Below are 16,225 nucleotides of genomic sequence, written 5' to 3'. Positions count from 1 at the left end.
TTTTTTCAAGAATATATTTAATCCATAGCTACTGTTATAACATACTGAAACTATTCACCAAATACTTACAGCTTGAAGCAGGTAATCTTAACTCACCAATCTGAGCCCAGACCGTGCAGCTTCCTGCCTCTCATCTACTTCCAAGCCCACGCATTTGCTAAAATATTCCAAATGTTTTCGTAACAGTGATGGCAGCAGAGAGTCTAACATAGGTAGTGAGAAAAAAGATAAAAATGATTTAATTTTGACTATTATGAATTAGGAATTAAAGCTTCATCTCTTACCAAAACGCTAATAGCTGCTTGTGATGTTTTTTCCAGAAAAAAATACAGGAAAACACTTGTGTGGTTTGATTATTTATACAGGAGTGGTGAATCCTAATGTCAGGATGCCCTGGTGCTTAGACTTAGTCAGGTAAAGAGCACTACCCTTTCAATGAAGCTCTAAGGTACAACCTTCAGATTTGGTCTTTATGATCCTGAAGATCTCTAAGATTATTCTGTTCTAAAAGTAAATCATGTTAAGATAGGAAGGGTTGGAATTGAAGGTCCCTAAATGTTCTAATTGAGGAAATATTTTGGACTCTTTTAGTTTCCCCAATCTAAAAGTTTTGTGATCCTAAGGAAAACTATAAGGAACCATTTTCTTTCCCTATGTCCTTAGTCTTTGGTGTTAGCTACTGGATGAGATGTGGGCTCTATGGATTGGAAATCTGTGCAAGAATAAGTCCCAATGACCCCAAACTGTTACTTTGAAATAACTGGTTTGCTAAATTTTGATTGGTTCATACTCAGAAACTTGGCTGTCTTCATATTTGAAGCAGGTAATTTCACCATGTTGCCAAAAACTGTGGTAGATTGACCCCAGCAGTACCTTCGATTAGTTCATACATCCTTGTATTCACTTTTGGCAAAACTCTTCCAAATTATTGTTAGTCTTGGCTTTGTTACTGGTTTTGGCCAATGGGACAGAGGATACACTAGCAGAGAATTGAAAAGTTTTCCTTCTAGAGTTGTTGGTACTCTGCCACCATGGAAACAAGCTCAGGTTACCCTGGTGGATGGTGAGAAACACATGACCCAGTTACCCACCACTGCCCCAGCTGCCATCCAGTCAACCTCCGGAAGGAGAACTACCAAAGGGGCTGGCAGCTGACCACAGACACATGAAAAAGAGCCAGAGAAAAACAAATTGCTCAGCTGAGCACATCCCAAATTGCTGACTCCTGGGGTTGTGGGCTAAATAAATGTGTGTTCTATTAAGCCACTAGTTCTGAGGTGGTATGTTATGTTGCAAAAACTGATTTACATAAGAGCCAGGAAGAAGATGCTAACACATGAGAGAGGTGTAAAGGAAAAGATGATCTCTTCTTTCATAATCTTCTAGGATTAGAAATTAAACCATTGCCTACAGTGGAAGAAGTAGTACAGGGATAATGACTTACAAAAGAACAAAGGGGAACTTCAGAACTTATTATAAAGCTACAATTATCAAGGCAGTATGATCAGCATAAAAATTGACATATAGATCAATGGAACAGTATAGAAAGTTCAGAAATAAACCTAATATTTACGGTCATTGATTTTTGACAGAGCCAAAGAAATTCAATGGGGAAAGGATATTTTTTTCAACAAATGGCAATGGAATTATTGGATATTCATATGCAAAGAAAGCAATAATAATAATCTTAAATCTTTACAGGACACCATACACAGAAATCAACGAAAAACGGATCATAAACCTAAATGTAAGAGATAAATCTGTAAAAATTCTAGTGGAAATGTGAGCTAAAATATTTTTGAAATTGTGTTAGGCAATGATTTCTTAGATGTAACATTAAAATCATGATCTATAAAAGAAGAATTGATAGATTGGACTGCATCAAAATGTTAAAACTTTTGTTTTTCAGTAGATACCATTAAAGTTAAAAGACAAGCCCTAGCCTGATAGAAAATATTTTCAAATCATGTATCTTATAAAGGATTTGTATCCATAATCTATGAAGAACATTGTACACTAAAACTTTGGTAGGTGACTGATGTCAGCCTTTTGTGACCTTTCCATGCCCCGTGCCTTCCGTGACTCCTTGATATCCGAAGGAGATACCAATAACAGGAAGAACTGGCTTATAGGAGAGGGGAGATGATGGTGGAGTAGAAGGACCTGAGGCTTGTCTCATCCCATGAATACAACTAGGTAATTATTAAATCATCCTAAATACCCCAGAAATAGACCTGAAGCCTGGCAGAACAAACTCCTTGACTAATGGGAGAGAAGAGGCCACATCAAGGATGATAGGAAGGGCAGAGATGTAGTTTAGGGGAGAAATGGATCGTGGGTACTGTGGAGAGGAGGGAGCCATGGACACAGAGAAGAGTGAGAGAGAGAGGAGCACGCAGGGGAATGCACAAGGAGAAAGTTTCCCCAAAGCCATTGGCTTGGAAATGAGAGGGGCTAAATTTCGTGAGTTCTTGCAACTAGTGGGGCTTAAAGTCTGGAGTTTTAAAAGTCAGCAGTTTGACTGAGATAGAGCACGGAGGGCACTGTGCTGCTCCTGGAAAGTAGGCAGGCAAAAAATCCCGGAAGCAGACAGCATGGAAACAGTGATCTGAAAAACGCCTGGGGTACACAGCTGGGAGATTATTTGATTTCTTGGAGCATGTCTCTGAGAGGCAGTGTTCATGGAGACACCTCTTAAGGGAGAAAAGGAGCTGACTGGAGCCATTTCCTTCTCCTACCCCTCAGCATAAAGATAGAGCCACCTGCAGAAAGCAGGCCAACACCCACACTGGCTGCCTAACTTGCTTATACCAAGCCCCAACCCCATGTGCTGTGGTGAAACTACCCCTCTCTGCCAAGTTTGCCTTTATCCCAATGGGGCGGGCCCTTCCCCCAGAAAACCAGCACAAACCCCTGACCACACCACATCTCCCAACCAGAGAGTCCTGCAGGGCCTTAGTTCTCCTGAAAGTAGTATCAGATATCATTTCACAAGCAGACCGGAGCACACCTAGTTAAAGCTCACCACACTCAGGCCAAGGACCAAACACTGCCCACAACAGGCGAGGAGAGCCTCTGCAGACGACCAGCCTGAAGGACAGAGAAGCCACAACACAACAGCAGAGTGCAGGCAGCACACACCAGAGACACTCCCTGAAGTGCCAGGCTGTGGACACTACATGAGCTCTTCTTCATAAAGACATTATGTTGAACAGCAGAAAACATAAGTGTCTTTTCTAATACACAGATGAAGGCAGAGACCTAGACAAAATGCCAAGGTGGAGGAATTTATCCCAAATGAGAGAATAAGATCAGGCCATGGCCAGAGATCTAAGCAAAATAGATATGGTAACATGCCTGATGGAGAATTTAAAGCAACAATCATAAGGATACTCACTGGGTTTGAGAAAGGATAGAAATCAGGGATACCCTTACCACAGAGATAAGAGAGTTTAAAAAATGAGATTGGAAACAGGCTTGATACAATGAAGAGCAGGCTGGAAGAAGCAGAGGAACAAATTAGTGACCTACCAGACAAAATAATGGAGAATAATGAAGTTGAACAAAGGAGAGAAAGAATTATGGAACATGAGAATAGACTTAGGGAAGTCATTGACTCTATCAAACATAATGACAATCCCAGAAGAAGAGAGAAAAAAAGGGAGCAGAAAATTACTTAAGGATGTAATAGCTGAACACTCTCCAACGTGGGGAAGGAAACAGATATCCAGATCCAGGAGGCACAGAGAACTCCCATCAAAATCAACAAAAGCAGGTCAACACCAAGACATATTATAAGTAAATTTGCAAAATATAGTGAAAAAGAAAAAAATCTTAAAAGCACCAAGGCAAAAGCCATCCTTAACTTACAAGGGAAGACCCATAAGGCTTACTGGAGGTTTCTCAACAGAAACATGGCAAGCCAGAAGTGGATGGCTTGATATATTTACAGTGCTGAATAGGAAAAATCTGAATCTGCTGAATAGAAAACAACCAAGCATACTCTGTCCAGCAAAGCCATCATTCAGAATAGAAGGAGAGATAAAGTTTCCTAGATAAACAAAAACTAAAGGAGTTCATGACCACTAAACCAGCCCCGCGAGAAATATTAAAGGGAACTCACTGAGTGGAAAGGAGAGACTAAAAGTAACAAAGACAAGAAAGGATTACAGAAAATCTTCAGAAACAACAAGTAATAAAATGACAGTAAATATAAATCAGTAGTTACTTTGAATGTAAGTGGACTAAATGCTCTAATCAAAAGACATAGGGTGTCAGAATGGACAAAAAAGAAGACACATCTATATGCTGCCTACAAGAGGCTCATTTTGGACTGAAAGACACCTGCAGACTGAAAGTGAGGGGATGGAGAAACGTCTGTCACACTAATGAATGCAAAAGAAAGCAATACTTATATTGGACAAACTAGACTTTAAAACAAAGGTTGTAACGAGATAAAGGAGGGCATTACATCATAATAAAAGGGACAATCCAACAAGAAGATCTAACAACTGTAAATATTTTTTCACCCAACATGGCAGCCCCCAAATATATAAAACAATAATAAACATAAAGGAACAAATTGATACTGATACAATAATAGTAGAGGGCTTTAACACTCCACTTGCATCAATGCACAGATCATCTAAACAGAAAACAAACAAGGAAACAATGGCTTTTAATGACACACTGGACCTGATATATTCAAAACATTCCATCCTAAAACAACAGAATACACATTTTTCCCAAGTACTCACGGGACATTCTCCAGAATAGATCACATATTAGGCCACAAATCAGGCCTCAAAAAGAAAAGGAAGGAAAACTTCCAAATTCATTCTATGAGGCCAGCATTACCCTGATACCAAAAACTTGAAATCATACCATTCAAATTTTTCTGATCACAATGCTATAAATGAGAAGTCACCCACAAGAAAAAATTTGGAAAGACCACAAATACATAGAGGTTAAACAACATGCTAGTAAACAATGAATAGATCAACAGGAAATCAAAGAAGAAAATTTTAAAAAATACAATGGCCCAAACCTTTGGGATGCAGGAAAAAAGTGGTCCTAAGAGGAAAGTATATAGCAACACAGAACTACCTAAAGAAGAAAGAAAAATCTCAAATAAACGCCCTAACCTTATACCCAAAGAAGCTAGAAAAGAACAATAAACAAAGCCTACAGCCAGCAGAAGGAAGGAAATAATAAATATTAGAGCAGAAATAAATTATATTGGAACTAAAACAAAAAAACAAACAAAAAATAGAACAGATCAATGAAACCAGGAGATGGTTCTTTGAAAAAAATAATAAATTTGATAAACCTCTAGCCATACTTATCGAAAAAGAGACAATACCAAAATAAATAAAATTACAAATGAAAGGAAAAATAACAACCAACACTCACAGAAATACAAACAATTATAAGTGAATACTTTGAAAATCTAGATACCAACAAATTGGACAACTTGGAAGAAATGTATAAATTCCTAGAAACATATGAATTATGAAACTTAAACAGGAAGAAATAGAAAACCTGAACAGACCATAAACCAGAAGATAAATTGAATGAGTAATCAAAAAACCTCCAAACAAACAAAATTCCAGGGCCAAATGGCTTAAGAGGTGAATTCTACCAAACATTTAAAGAAGAGTTAATACCTATTTTTCTCAAACTATTCCAAAAAGAAAAGGAAGAAAAACTTCCAAATTCGTTCTATGAGGCCAGCATTACCCTGATACCAAAACCAGGTAAAGACTACTAAAAAAGAGAACTACAGGCTATATCCCTGATGAACATGGATGCAAAAATTGTCAATAAAATACTAGCAAACTGGATCCAACAATACATTAAAAAATCATTCACCATGATTAAGTGGGATTTCTTTGTGAGTTGCAAGAGTGGTTCAATATTCACAAATCAATCAACATAATACACTTCATTAATACAAGAAAGGATAAGAACCATATGACCATTTCAATAGATGCAGAAAAAGCATTTGACAAAGTACAACATCGATTTGTGATTAAAAAAAAAAAAACGCTCATCCAAGTAAGTTTAGAGGGAACATACCTCAACATATAAAGCCCATGTATGAAAAACCCACGGCTAATATCATCCTCAGTGGGGAAAAACTGAGAGCTTTCCCTCTACAGTGGGGAACAAGACAGGGATGTTCCCTCTCACCATTATTATTCAACACAGTACTGGAAGTCCTAGCAACAGCAACCAGATAACACAAAGAAGTAAAAAGCATCCAGATCTGTATGGAAGAAGTAAAACTTTCACTATTTGCCGATGACATGATACTCTATATAGAAAACTTGAAATATTCCACCAAAAACCTACTAGCACTGATAAAGGAATTCAATAAAGTTGCAGGATACAAAATCCACATACAGAAATCTGTTGCATTTCTATACACCAATAATGAAGCAGCAGAAAGAGAAATTAAGGAATCAAACTCATTTATAGTTGCACCAAAAACAAATAAGATACCAAGGAATAAACCTAACCAAAGAGGTGAAAGACCTGTACTCTGACAACTATAAAACACTGATGAAAGAAATTTAAGAGGACACAAAGAAATGGAAAGACATTCCATGCTCATGGATTGGAAGAACAAATATTGTTCAAATATCTATATTTCCCAAAGAGATCTACACATTTAATGCAGTACCTATCAAAATACCAAGAGCATTTTTCACAGAGCTCGAACAAACAATCCTAAAATTTGTATGGAACCCAAAAGACCCCAAATAGCCAAAGCCATCTTGAAAAAGAAAAGAAAGCAAAGCTAGAGGCATCACAATTCCCAACTTCAAGTTATATTACATAGCTGTAGTGATCAAAACAGTATGGTATTGGGGGAAAAAGGCAACTAGATCAATAGAACAGAATAGAAGACCCAGAAATGAACCTATAGCAATAACTCTTTGACAAAGAAGGAAAGAGTATCCAATGGGAAAAAGTCTCCTCAAAAAATGATGTCGGGAAAATTGGACAGTTACATGCAAAAGAATGAAACTGGGCCACTTTTTTACGCCAGACACAAAAATAAATTCAAAATGGATTAAAGACCTAAATGTGAGACATGAAAACATAAAAATCCTATAGGAGAACACAGGTAGCAACCTCTTTGACATCAGCCTTACCGACTTCTTTCTAGATATGTCTCCAGAGGCAAGGGAAACAAAAACGAAATAAATTATTAGGACATAATCAAGATAAAAAGCTTCTGCACAGGGAAGGAAACATCAACAAAATTAAAAGGCAGCCTACAGAATTGGAGAAGATATTTGCAAATGACATATTCAATAAAGGATTACTATCCAAAATATGTAAGAGCTTATAAAACTCAACACCCAAAAACAAATAATCCAATTTAAAAATGTGCAGAAGTCACGAATAGACATTTTTCCAAAGAATACAACCAAATGGCTAACAGATACATGAAAAGATGCTCAATGTCACTCATCATCTGAAAAATACAAGTCAAAACCACAATTAGATACCACCCCAACCTGTTAGAATGGCTAAAATCAACAACACAAGAAACAACAGATGTTGGTGAGGATGTGGAGAAAGGGGAACCCTATTGCACTGTTGATGGGAATGCAAACTGGTGCAGCCATTCTGGAAAACAGTGTGGAGATTCCTCAAAAAGTTAAAAATAGAACTTCCTTGTGATACAGCCATTGCATTACCAGGTATTTACCTAAAGAATACAAAAATGCAAATTCAAAGGGATAGATGTACATGTTTATAGCAGCATTATCTGCAATAGTCAAATGATGGAAACAGCCATACTTTCCATCACCAAGAAGAAGAAGAAGTGGTATATATATACAATGGAGTATTACTTGGGAGTCAAAAAGAATGAAATCTTGCCATTTGCAACCATGTGGATGGAACTAGAATGTATTATGCTAAGTGAAATTAGTCAGAGAAAGACAAAAGTCATATGACTTCACTCATATGAGGACTTTAAGATCCAATACAGGTAAACATAAGGGAAGGGAACCAAAAATAATATAAAAACAGGGAGGGGGACAAAACATAAGAGACCCTTAAATATGGAGAACAAACAGAGGGTTGCTAGAGGGGTTGTGGGAGGGGGGATGGGCTAAATGGGTAAGGGGCATTAAGGAATCTACTCCTGAAATCATTGTTGCACTATATGCTAACTAACTTGGATGTAAATTAAAAAATAAATTATTAAGAAAAAGGAAACTTCAACAACAACAACAACAACAAAAGAAGAATGCCTATCAATGCATTATATAATGCAATATAATTCAGCCATAAAGAATGAAATATTGTCATTTGTAATGACACAGAGCTGGGGATTATATTGCTAAACAAAATAAGTCAGAGAAAGACAGATACCATATCATTTCACTCATACATGGAATTTAAAAAACAAAACAAACAAGGAAAGGGGAAACAAAAAAGAGAGAGGCAAACCAAGAGACTCTTAACGGTAGAGAACAAAGGTTGACAGAAGGGAGGGAGGTGGGTGGGGGGCATGGGTGAACTAGGTGATAGGGATTAAGTAGTGCACCTGTGATGAATGCAGGGTGATGTATGGAAGTGTTAAATTAGTGTATTGTACACCTGAAGCTAATATAATACTGTGTGTTAACTAACTGGAATTACAAATAAAAACTTAAAAACATAACAGGAAGAACTGGAAAATCAGTTAAGCAGAGGCATGCAAATGATATTTTTGAATAATCAATTATGATAGAAACATAATTTATTAAGATCACCTAGGGGTCTTACACATGTCTATGTGGAAATCAGTAAACCCTAATTTTATCAACCAAACCGTATGCCTTGTGACACACAAATATTTGGAGAAGTGCTTGCAGGCATGTAAACCCCATTCCCCTGTTGACATATAATCCCCTATAACTCCAGAGCTATTCTTCAGAGCAATGCGAAGGACTGTTTCCTGGGCTGTGTTCTTACTAAGACAATGAATAAAGCATTCACTAACCTACCCTGAGTGCCTTCCTTTCAGTTGACAGCATCTACAACTCATAATAAAAAAACCAAACAACCCTGTGGTGGCCGGGTGGCTCAGTCTGTCAAGCATCCAACTCGGTCTAGGCTCAGGTCATGATCTCACGGTTCCATGGGTTCAAGCCCCACATCAAGCTCTGTGTCAGCAGCACAGAGCCTGCTTGGGATTCCCTTTCTCCCTCTCTCTCTGCCCCTCCCCACTCATACTGCTTCTGTCCCTTTCAAATAAAAAATAAAACTTTAAAACAAACAACCCAATTTAAAAATGGGTAAAGGATATGAATAGACATTTGTCCAAAGAAAATATAAAAAATATCCAGTAAGCATTTGGAAAGATGCTTAACATCATAAATCTTTAGGTAAATGCAAAGCAAAATCATAGTAAGACATAACTTCACACACTCTAGAATGGCTCTAATCAAAATTCAGATAATAACAAGTGTTGACAAGGAACAATTGGAATCCTCATACATTGCGGAAGGGAATGTAAAATGATGCAATCACTTTGGAAAGCAATGTTTCTTTTAAAAAGTTAAATGTAAACTTAGCATCTGGAATAAAAATTCCACTCTTGGCTGTCTACCCAAGAACAGTGTAAACTTAAATCAGCACAAAGGCTTGCATCTGAATGTTCGCAGCAGCGTATTCATGGTAATCCAAAATCAGAAACCCAAATGTCTACGAACTAGTGAACTGATAACAAAAGCAATGCTGTATATCTATACATTGGCATACTGTTCACACTGTTCAGCAATAAAAAGGCATCAGCTACTGACACATATACAACACAGGTGAACATCAAAATCATCTAAGTGAAAGAAGCATTCAAAAAAAGACCCCCTGTTGTATTATTTGATTTGTGTAAAATTTTTACACATGATCTTAGCCAAAAGGCCGAGAAACAATTTTTGTATAAAATTTTTAGAACAAGCATATCTGTAGAGCTGAAAGCAGTCAGTGCTTGGCCTGGGGCTGGGGATCGGAGAGGCGATTGACTACAAATGGACATGAGGAACTTATTGAAGTGCAGGAAAACATTTTAAAACTGGGGTGTAGTGATGATTACACAGTTTTATAAATTCACTAAAAAACATTGATCTCCACACATACAACGGGTGTATTTTCAGATAAGTAAATAATACCTAAATAAAGCTTGATGGTTAAAAACAAACTTTGGCTTCTCTCTTGAAAGAGAAAGAAAAAGGGGTGCCTGGGTGGCTCAGTTGGTTAAGCATCTGACTTTTGATCTCTGCTCAGGTCATGATCTCACCCTTCTTGAGATCAAACCCTGAGGACAGAGCCTGCTTGGGATTCTGTCTCCCTGTCTCTCTGCCTCTCTCTCTCTGTCTCTCTAACCCTAACCCTAACCCTCAAAATAAAGTTTAAAAGAGAGAGAGAAGGAATTGGTGAACATTTGAATACATATGACTTAGAATTTGACTATAAATAATAGTTTTAAAAAACTGACCCACTCTTAGGCCTCCGTGTGTGTATATGTGTTAATGAGCAATGTACTGACATAATAACACTATTTTTTTCCCTTGGTGTTTCTGAGGAAAGTGGAAACTTTCATTATATAATGAGTCCAATTGCAAGGGTTTGGCGGGGGGGGGGGGGGGGGGCGTGCGGTTGGCCTTCTGGGGAATTTGTGGCTGTCCGCAGAGTGTCTGGGAGGTCAACAGGAGGGCACATGACGCACATATAACAAGGGCCTGGGCTGACCCTGGTGGTTCCGTATCTGTGACAGCACTTTCCCCAGCCCTCTCCCACTCCCCATTCTGTCAGTGCCCATCAGCACCCCTTGGCATGGTCAGTGCCTCCCCCTACCTCTGTCCAGATGCCCAGCTTCAGGTTCCTGTGAGGAATATGAAGGTGGTCTTCATGAAGCATATGGTTCCGTTTTGTTGATTTGGTCCAGTTGTTTGAAAACATCTTGTCTTAAATAGCATGCTATTTATCATGTTTCACTATCTTTCAGTAGAAGTTTGAAGAGGGGGAAAAAAATCAGACATTTTCTTGATTTAATCTTAGTTTCTCAAATTTGAGAAACTGTTTTATTACTTTACAGTGGAAAAGAAGATTGCACCCCCTTTTTTGTTTTACTACATCTGTAAGAGCATGCATTGTTGTGATAAATTAAATCTGGCAAGGATTAAAGGAAAATTCTCCCCCTAAGTGATCATGCAGCTTAAAGCAACATCAGTAGGTCAACTAAACCATCCCTCTGCCAAAGACAGACGGCGCTTAAACCACACCCAGACAAATGAAAGTTTATTCTATTTTTAAAGATTTCCAGGGGAGAGGATCATTGGAATTTTTGCCCCTTAAGGCATTTAGTCTGTCTGAGAAATTCATTTTACATAGGAACATGATAGAAACAAAGAGAACACAATTGTCTGGCTGCCAAATGCTAGGATTTTTATTATTATTATTATCATCATTCCGAAATACAGAGGACAGAGTGGAAGATAAAATTCATGCCCTGTGTCTGGTATGTTTCCGATTAATGAAACAGACTCTTATATTTTATTAAGGTTAAGTAACCGAGCCCAGCCAAGAAGCGGAGTTTTGCGTTTTAATTTGGGGAATTTTGACAATAATAAGGCTGCTGAACATAAAGAAGTTAAAGCCAAGAACGGTTTTCTCTAGAATTCTATGCTTTTCTTCAGCTGTTACACTAAAGGAATTGTAGTTTAGCCAGTGAGAACCTCATAAATTTAAAGTATTTATGGGGGCATTTTCAATTATTATTCTGAGATATAGAACATCCTCTTGCATAAATGGAAAAGTCAGTGCACAAGTGGTTTAAAATGAGAAAGACTGAATAACAAAAAAGTTATCTGTATATATATATATATATACGTATATACGTATATATATATATATATTGCTTCTGGGCATATTTTAATTTAGAAGAAATCAGTGCTTTTCTAAAATAATTTTAATTACTCAAATTGCCCATTGTCATTAGGAGCTAAGCCTCATTCTTTTTCTAATTAAATGTGATCATTTGCTCAAATTGTTCTCTTCTCAGTGGGTAATAGGCACAAACTGACCTTGTGAGAAGATCTAACTTCCCAACAATGAGTATTTCCCCTCACTCCAGTTTGTGATTAAAAAAAATATGCGGGGTTGTTGGGGGTGGGGTGGGGTGTGTGGAGAATGAGCCAGTTTCGTAAATGCCCCCTGGCAGTGAGAGAAAATGCTTACTCCACACTCTCTGCTGTAAGGGCCAGAGCTGAGAAGGAGGGAGTGGAGGAGACTGTCTGTCTGAAGGAGGAGCTAGCTGGCCGCCCAGCCTAGCCCAGATCCCAGGCCTCTGAGCTGCTGCAGAAAGCAACTCTGCAGGATTCCCTCCCTCTGTTCTCCTGGCCACCAGCCCCTCCCTTCCTCTCCCTTACCTTCACCCGTGTAGACAGGAGCTAATATATAAACAAATGTATGAAAATTCCAAAGTTGAGTTTTGTCCAAGGTAAATCTTTAACCCTTATCTCTCCCATATTTGCCGTCTCACTCAAAAGATATTATAGCGTACATATTAGTCATTTGACTTCCTTGGGAGTCATAACCATTGGGATCTTTAAAGACCAGGAGCATGTTGGGAAACTGAGGCAGAAGGGGCCAGGAAGCGGGGAGACCTGGGGACATAGTCCGGAGGGGGAAAGGTGACCCCAGTGAGGATGACTGTGTGACTGTGACCACAACCAACTCATGCCCAGGAGCAAAAAGAAAGCAAGGCTGCCATTTGCTCACTTGGAACCCCAGGGGTTGTGACATGGGCCCAGTGTGGGGGACAGAAGTTGCCACAGGAAGACAGGCGTGTGGACTTTGGTTTCTGGTCTTGGCGCTCATGCTTTTTGCATGCGCACAGAAACTCTATGCCCAGGTCTGTCTTCAGATACCACAAAAGAAACTATAGAGTTCTAAGAAAAGTCAAGGTATAAACTGGCTTAGACATCTTTGAATGCCTTCAAAGTAACACAACATTCAGAGCAGAGGAAAGCCAGAGATAAATATTGGTTTTCTTTTTTTAAGTTTGTTTATTTTATTTTAATTTTAATTTTAATTTTAATTTTAATTTTTATTTTTATTTTTTGAGAGAGAGGGAGAGAGAGAGAGGGAGTGAGGCAGAGACAGAGGGAGACAGAGAATCCCAAGCAGGCTCCATGCTGTCAGTTCAGAGCCCGATGGGGGGCTCGAACTCAAACCACGATATCATGACTTGAGCCAACATCAAGAGTCGGTTGCTTTACAAGCTGAGCCGCTCAGACGCCCCATGTATTAGTTTTCATGAGTTCCATCATAAAGCATATTTTTTCTAGGTCAGAGAAAACCCATTGAACAGAGATTAAAATATTCGTTTTGCAGTTTGGTTAATTCACTGATGATTTAAATAAAACATGGTAATTCTAGGTTAAAGAAGATGTGCAATGGGCTAGAAGTAAGCAAACACCACTGCTGTTTGTGATATCATCCCGGCAGGGGCAGAATTCTAATTCTAATTCTAATTCTAATACCCGGCAGGGTAATTCTAATGGTAATAGAAAAGCAAAGCAGCAGAAAGACTCAGGTAAGGTAGGTCTTTGGAAATTATTTTCAACAAAAAAACCTAAACGGAACTTGGCATTTTCCTTCAAAGTACACAGTTGTAAAAAAGAATGGAAGCACAATTAAGCCCCCAAATGCTCTACGTTCTTTTCCTGTTGTAGTATTATCAGCCTTTCTGATTTATACATATCTTATTATCAAAGAAAATTGACCTTGATTTCACATCACAATTTAGCAACCCACCCACCCCCACCCCCAACAAACTGCTATCTCTTTGAAAGAAGTTATTCCATGCTAAGGCTCGGTTGCATGTATCAACAGTTTAATTTTTGTCTGGAGTTTTTAAGTGGCAGTTAGGAAACAAGAAAGGACTCACCTCTTTGAAAAGCAGAGCAGTGTCTGGCCATGTGCGTCTTCGGCTCCCTGGGAAAGTGACTTCAGATGGTCGGTTGTGGATGGCTCAGACTTCCTCAGCTCCCTCCCACACAGGCAAAGCATGCCTTTCCTGGGGCAGTAGGTTGAGAGAGGAGAGCTGTGATGTGCAAGGGTAGAGTCAGTAATCACCTGTCCTCTCCAGGCTTCCAGTGCATTCCATCTAATCCCTAGCAGCCTAGAAGCAGGAGTTTAGAGTCACCCTTTTTTCCATCAGTGAGGAGGACAAATTTGGGAATTTTAAAATGGAAAAAGTGGTATTATGGATATTTAGACCTGAGATAAACACCTGGCATGGAGGGGAAAGGAGGAAGGGGAGACGGGGAAATGGTTTTTTTGTTTTTTTGTTTTTTACTAGTTTAGAACTTTGCAGGAGGTTTTGACTTAACTTAGTAACTTAATAACTTTAGAACTTCTAATAGCTTTCTAAATAAATTGTTAGTGTCAGAAGGAATTAAGTAAGTGTTATTTACCTAAGAAAAGCCTTGTTTTCACTCTGTATTATTTTCTTATTTGATTTCTATGAAACAAGTTTCTCAAGAAAGTGAAGATTTGCCAAGAGAACGAGTAACAAATACATGACAGTGCTGTCACATGGAGTGCCCTCTGTGTACGGTCACAGTTGGCCTGGTCCTTCTCTCCCACAGCAGTTACGCTCTGTTTCCCACAAGGACCGCAAAGTCTTCCCACTGCCCCACCGAGGTTGGAATGGCCTTGGCTATAGTGCAAAGGTAGAAAGGAGACAGAAACAAAAATTGAAGGAGACAAACCTGAATTCCAAAGCAGTCAGGCAGGCCCAGCAGAAGGGCCCAGGGTGCCGCCTTGCCACAGGATGTACTGCAGCCAGCAGCCTCCAGCTGAAGCCAACCTCAGTGGCCTCTTAATTCCAGACACACATTGCTGTAGTGCAGCCACACCCACAGCAAACACTTTCCCATGGGAGTTGGGCGACACCCTCCACCTCCAAGAAAAGAACTGTTGGCAAATAACTTGATTTAAATCCTGTGAGGACAATAATAAATATTAATGTTTCCATTTGCTGGGATTCTGAAACATGTCGGCCATCGGGAAGGGAGACACTGTCCTCGATTACAATTCTGTAAGATAAGTAACCCATTCCTTAGGAAACTACATGCCAAAAAATTAAATGACTGGACTGTATCCACATAATCACCAAGTTGCAGAGGTTGTATTTGAACCTAATATTTCTGGCTCTCCCCCGTTTTCACAACATCACTATGGATCTTTTAAATAATAATGCTACAAGATACCATTTATTGAGCACCTATTGGGAACCTGGTATTCTACACACTTTCTGTACTTCGTCATATTTAATCCCTAACAGAATCTTTAATATTAGATAATGTTACTTTCTATTTTTGACCTCATAAAGGTAAAATGTTTGATGACCTAGGTAGGTAAGGTTTGGGGACGGTTATTATCAGTGTTATAGTAACCATGATGGATCTTTGTCTCCTCATTTTGTTCAGGGAATAGATTGCATTTAATGTTGTCTATGTCTTGACAATTGTATAAGGCTTTCTTGAAATACTAGCTAACGCTGTGCTCTTTGTGCATCTTTGACCCACAGGGAATAATGACTGCATTAAACTGGTGATATTGATTGAGAAAATAAGTTTTGGAATCATCCCAATCTGGTTTAGAATCTAGGCTCTGTCACATAAGCTACATGGCCTTGTAGATACTCTTTAATATTTCTAAGCTCCCGTTTCCCCATTTGTAAATTATAGATAATAATACCTAACTCATAAGTATTCTCGTTGTGCAAATCAAATCAAGCAATGTCCATAAAACACTTAGCACTGTGTCTGGCATCTACTAAGCGCAAAATAATTGGTAGTTGTAGTTATTTTACAACAACGAGTAATCACATTTTATTGACTGCATCAATTAGAATTCAATATAGCTGCCTTTAACAGGAAAAAAAAAATGTCATTGCCTGAAGAAGAGAGATGTGAACTTCTCTCTCATGTAAAAGCAGCACAGAACAGGCCACCAGGACATATATGGTGACTCTGTGGTACCATTAGGGAGACCCAGGATGTTGCCCTTGTTCTGTCATCTAGGCAATGGCTTCCATTCTCAAAGTCAGTTCATGTCCAGGGTGATTCTCTGGCTTAAGCCAGCACATCTGAGTCTTGGACCTAAAGGAGGAAAAAGCTTCAGTTAGCTTCCCAAAGTCCCATGTCAA

The 16,225-nt window shown here is 38.8% G+C and overlaps 2 long non-coding RNA genes across 2 annotated transcripts in view; one reads left to right on the top strand and one right to left on the bottom strand.

Annotated features, from left to right (window-relative positions):
* Positions 1-16,225, top strand: part of LOC125164461 (uncharacterized) — a 348,065-nt gene that overhangs the window by 170,175 nt on the left and 161,665 nt on the right. The gene's annotated exons all lie outside the window — the stretch shown is intronic.
* LOC125164462 (uncharacterized) lies at positions 97-14,839 on the bottom strand. Its single transcript, XR_007151778.1, has 4 exons — positions 14,784-14,839; positions 13,958-14,086; positions 10,861-11,004; positions 97-203 (listed from the first exon to the last, which is right to left on the bottom strand). It is a non-coding gene; the product is annotated as an uncharacterized LOC125164462 (long non-coding RNA).

The sequence above is a fragment of the Prionailurus viverrinus genome, chromosome B1 (genome assembly GCF_022837055.1).
Source record: "Prionailurus viverrinus isolate Anna chromosome B1, UM_Priviv_1.0, whole genome shotgun sequence".
NCBI lineage: Eukaryota > Metazoa > Chordata > Mammalia > Carnivora > Felidae > Prionailurus > Prionailurus viverrinus.
The sequence above is the reverse complement of the archived record's forward strand: the minus strand, read 5'-3'. Positions and strand labels throughout refer to the sequence as shown.